The sequence below is a fragment of the Haliotis rufescens genome, unplaced genomic scaffold (assembly GCF_023055435.1).
Source record: "Haliotis rufescens isolate VD_foot unplaced genomic scaffold, xgHalRufe1.0.p SCAF_37, whole genome shotgun sequence".
Taxonomy (NCBI): Eukaryota; Metazoa; Mollusca; class Gastropoda; order Lepetellida; family Haliotidae; genus Haliotis; species Haliotis rufescens.
The window spans coordinates 3128028-3134027 of NW_025964079.1; positions in this window are offsets into that span (position 1 = coordinate 3128028).

Consider the following 6000-nt stretch of genomic DNA (forward strand, 5'->3'; position numbering starts at 1 on the left):
ACGTCTGCATTTTTTGCAACTGCAGCAGAAGATTGCTGTGCTACTTTTCGTGCAAAGAAATGTATTCCAATACCAAAAGCAATGTAAATTGTCTCCAGTTAATATGGCGTAATCAAATATGCTACACAGTCCGTTGTCGCTAGTTAATATGGCATCATCAGATAAGCTAAATAGTCCCGTGTCTATAGTAAATATGGCGTCATTAAATAAGCTGTGTCGTCGCTTGTCTCTAGGTAATATGGCATCATCAGATAAGCTAAATAGTCCCGTGTCTATAGTAAATATGGCGTCATGAAATAAGCTGTGTAGTCGCTTGTCTCTAGGTAATATGGCGTCATCAGATAAGCTAAATAGTCCCGTGTCTATAGTAATTATGGCGTCATTAAATAAGCTGTGTAGTCGCTTGTCTCTAGGTAATATGGCGTCATCAGATAAGCTAAATAGTCCCGTGTCTATAGTAAATATGGCGTCATTAAATAAGCTGTGTCGTCGCTTGTCTCTAGGTAATATGGCGTCATCAGATAAGCTAAATAGTCCCGTGTCTATAGTAAATATGGCGTCATAAAATAAGCTGTGTAGTCGCTTGTCTCTAGGTAATATGGCGTCATCAGATAAGCTAAATAGTCCCGTGTCTATAGTAAATATGGCGTCATTAATTAAGCTGTGTAGTCGCTTGTCTCTAGGTAATATGGCATCATCAGATAAGCTACATACTATGGCCTTCACTAAATAGCTACATTGCCCCTCGTTTTTAATTAATATTCATCAGATAAGTCACATTGTGTCTAGTTAACATACATGTATCATTGTCAGATAAGTCACATTGTCTCTAGTTACCATATCATTATCAGATAAGTCACATTGTCTCTAGTTAACATACCATTATCAGATAAGTCACATTGTCTCTAGTTACCATATCATTATCAGATAAGCCACATTATCTCTAGTTACCATATCATTATCAGATAAGTCACATTATATCTAGTTAACATATCATTATCAGATAAGTCACATTGTCTCTATTTACCATATCATAATCAGATAAGTCACATTGTCTTACAATCTCTCCAGTTAACATATCTTCATCAGATATACTACATTGTCACCAGTTAACATATCTTCATCAGATATGCCATATTGTCAACAGTTAACATACTTTCTTCAAATATGCCACATTGTCCCCACTTAACATATCTTCAACAGCTATCCTACAGTATATCTAGTTAACATTTATCTTCATCAGATATCCTACATTATCTCCACTTATCATATCTTCATCAGATATATTACAGGATCTCTAGTTAACATATCTTCATCAGATATGCCACACTATCGCCAGTTAACATATCTTCATCAGGTATGCCACATTGTCCCCACTTAACATATCTTTATCAGATATGCTATATTGTCACCATTTAACATATCTTCATCAGATATGCCACATTATCTCTAGTTAACATATATCTTCATCAGATATCCTACATTATCTCCAGTTAACATATCTTCATCAGATATGCCACATTGTCCCCATTTAACATATCTTCATCAGATAAACTTCATTGTAACCAGTTAACATATCTTTATCAGATATCCTACATCATCTCTAGTTAACATATCTTCATCAGATATCCGACATTGTCTCTTGTTGACATATCTTTATCAGATATCCTACAGTTCTCTAGTTAACATATCTCCATCAGATATGAGACATTGTCCCAACTGAACATATCTTCATCAGATATCCTACATTATCTCTAGTTAACATATATCTTCATCAGATCAACTTCATTGTAACCAGTTAACATATCTTCATCAGATATCCTACAGTTCTCTAGTTAACATATCTTCATCAGATATCCTACATTATCTCTAGTTAACATATCTTCATCAGATATCCTACATTATCTCTAGTTAACATATCTTCATCAGATATCCTACAGCTCTCTAGTTAACATATCTCCATCAGATATCCTACATTGTCCCCACTGAACATATCTTCATCAGATATCCTACATTATCTCCAGTTAGCATATCTTCATCAGATATCCTACAGTTCTCTAGTTAACATATCTTCATCAGATATCCTACAATATCTCTGGTTAACATATCTTCATCAGATATCCTACAGTATCTCCAGTTAGCATATCTCCATCAGATATCCTACATTGTCACAAGTTAACATATCTTCATCACATAAACTTCATTGTCACCAGTTAACATATCTTCATCACATAAACTTCATTGTCACCAGTTAACATATCTTCATCAGATATACTACAATATGTCTAGTTAACATATCTTCATCAGATATCCTACAGTATCTTAGTTAGCATATCTTCATCAGATATACTACATTATCTCCAGTTAACATATCTTCATCAGATATACTACATTGTCACCAGTTAACATATCTTCATCAGATATCCTAGAGTATCTTAGTTAGCATATCTTCATCAGATATCCTACAGTATCTCTAGTTAACATATCTGCACCAGATATACTACATTATCTCTAGTTAACATATCTTCATCAGATAACCTACATTATCTCTAGTTAACATATATCTTCATCAGATATCCTACATTATCTCCACTTATCATATCTTCATCAGTAGTATAGGTAATGGGGGTTCTGGACCACTTCCACTGGAGCCGGATTTATTACCTATACTGCTACTACAGGGGGATTTTTTATGCCAAAATGATTATGCGATTCAACGATAGTCATGAGATTGGCTCTAGCTCACCAATACCTGGGGCCAATCATTGCTATAGATGAGTCTAAATGGTAATAAAAATATTCTTTATTATTTTTATCGATAAAGCGATATTCAACATTTTTATTAAGTTCTTCGTTCATTTTACTAGGAGACCAGACTATATAACTACACTCTTTTTGTAAATTGATAAGAAACAATTGATAACCGTATTTGGTTGGTTTGACATCACTGATATAATAAAAACCTTGTGGTAATTCTTTCCATTGAATAGCTTTCTCCATTATTATATATTTATGTTAGCATTTGTCTAAATGTAATCACACGATAGTAAGCAATCTATTTTTAATCTCCAACCAGTTCTTTGGTTTTGGCACGGAATAATTGACGCGCTTGTTGCCTCTCCTGTTCTATGAACTTTTTTTTCTCGTCTTCGCTAATACCACTGGTCTTACGAGATTTTGATCGAATCTCCTGCTTCATTTCATTGTATTTGGTGAGCTCCGACAGCACTAAACGAAACTCATCCTCGGATATCTTACAATCGGCCATTGCTGTCGAAATATGATCCTCAATGCTGTTCAACTTTGCTTCGGCGAGTATCCGAATACTATCGTGTTTTAATGCTTTCTTTTGTAACCTACGAGAAATGAATTTTATCGCTATTCCTGCCAGTCCCGAGACTCCAGCGGTTATTTCCATGCCGAGCACGATAGGCACGGCGATTATAGTTGATAGTAAACCGATACCCGCTACACCGAGTCCCATGCCAGATACTAAAAGCACGGTGTCAACTCCGTCCAGAGCATTCACGGCTCTGCGATACTTTTTATACAATCCAAGTCTCAACTCCCTATCCTTCCCTATTCGATGTTTTATGTCGCTTATTTGATGTAATCGAAATCCATCAACAGTTTCCATCTTTTCAAATGCTTCACCGAGCGTCGGATCTAAACTCATAGTGTATATTACGATCATATAATAGTCTTTAAATGGTCTTGCTTAAATGTTTTGAGACTATACATCAACCTTATCAAATGTATATTATACGGTAAGAATATCTTAGAAAGAGAAATACTGTCACTTTTAATAATTTGGACCCCCTCGAGGGTTGCAATGGGCGATGCTCCGATATGAATAATACTGCAACGTTGACGCTCGTGTTTCTTGAGCCATTTAATCGATAGACCTGGTAATATATCGAAGGCATCTTCCGGTGCATCTCCGAACAAGACTTCAATAATAAGCGTGGAAAGATTAGGTATTGCACTCAGGTTAACTTTAATATCTTCGAATTCAGTAACCAAATTTAAAGTAACATTTTTTAAGGCCGGACGACTATATAACATATGACCTGGGTTTTCTGGCAGGGGAGTGACCAACACACTTTTTCGTTTTGACGGGATATAAGCCGCGAGTACGATGCCACTATTTATTATCTTAGTTAAATTATGTCCCTTACCCATCATCACATAAGGTGGGGTAATGACGATATTCAGTAGCCACTCGATGTTTGCTTCGACCATAGTCCATTTATTATCGTCGTTGCGAGTAATATTGTATGAAGTGTTTTTAAGGAGTCTACTAACATCAACATCGCTTAAATCTCATGGATTACCCGTGAATGTGACTTCTTTCCGATTGTATACATTATCGTGTAAGTGTAAAGCGTATAACTTACCATCGGTACCGGGTTTACCGAATCCTTCCGTGTCTCCGAGATCGGAAAGCGCAATTGTATTACATTGTCTTACTGTTCCAGGGCCTGATGAATCAACCATTATTTATAATATGGAGTGTTACACTTAAGTATCCTATATGTACAGGTTGGTGTTTTACATCTAATACAGAAATTTTGAGGTCTGAAATAATACCACGCTTTAATTTTTTATATTGTAATGTCGAGAAAGATTCCGTTCTACCGCTATTGTATTTTTCATTTTTCACTGGAACACTTCTGAGTAGAGTTGAAGGACTTTCTTGTTGAATATTATCCGTCGTGCTTATTTGATCAAGATGGATGAACAACTCTTTATAGGGAACTAAATCGGGTAATTTAGATCCCTCATTTGATGAAGAGATTACTATATTATCATCTCTTGCAAATCCAATTGTAATTGCATTCCCGTAAGGAATTACACCATGTTCTCCAGGGTATAATTTCAGTCTCCCGGTCGCCTCATTTTGTGTGAGACTAGCTCCATTAGGCTTAAAAATTTCATCGTTGAGTGAGCATACGCTGTAATACCCATCAGGTATAGCAATAATTCTATTATTATCTTTAAGTAACATTATCTTATTATTATCTTTCGCAGCACTTATATTGGTCCACAGTGGGTAATACGTTACATCGCATAGAGCTACTTCGAGTTGTCCATCCGAGTTATCGATAGTATGAAGCAGTTCAATAGACTGACCATTTGTTATTCCAGGGAGTGTAACATACATATTAAATATACAATGATACTATATCATAACTTAAATATGGAATTAACCATTATTTTTAATATGGAGTGTTACACTTAAGTATCCTATATGTACAGGTTGATGTTTTACATCTAATACAGAAATTTTGAGGTCTGAAATAATACCACGCTTCAATTTTTTATATTGTAATGATGAGAAAGATTCCGTTCTGCCACTATTATATTTTTCATTTTTCACTGGAACACTTCTGAGTAGAGTTGAAGGACTTTCTTGTTGAATATTATCCGTCGTGCTTATTTGATCAAGATGAATGAACAACTCTTTATAGGGAACTAAATCGGGTAATGCATTATGTATAAACATTGTTACTCCGCGTGATAATGTTTTTTCTCCTCCCAATCCAAGTGTGTATGCTAAGTTCTCACCAATAATTATTTTTTGTGTTTCCATTGATGATTTTCAGCATCCCATTCGACTCATTTTGTGTGATACTAAATTTAATAGTATTAAAAAATTCCTGATTAGAATTAAAATATTCATCATTGAGTGAGCTTATGCTGTAATACCCATCAGGTATAGTAATAATTCTATTAATTCTATTTTGGTCATCTATTACAAATATCTCATTATTTCTTCTCGTAGCACTTATATTGGTCCACAGTGGGTAATACGTTACGTCGCATAGAGCGACTTCGAGTTGTCCATCCGAGTTATCGATAGTATGAAGCAGTTCAATAGACTGACCATTTGTTATTCCTGGGAGTGTAACATACATATTAAATGTACAATGATACTATATCATAACTTAAATATGAAATCGACTCACATTACTAATCAATCGATTATAGTAACTGCCT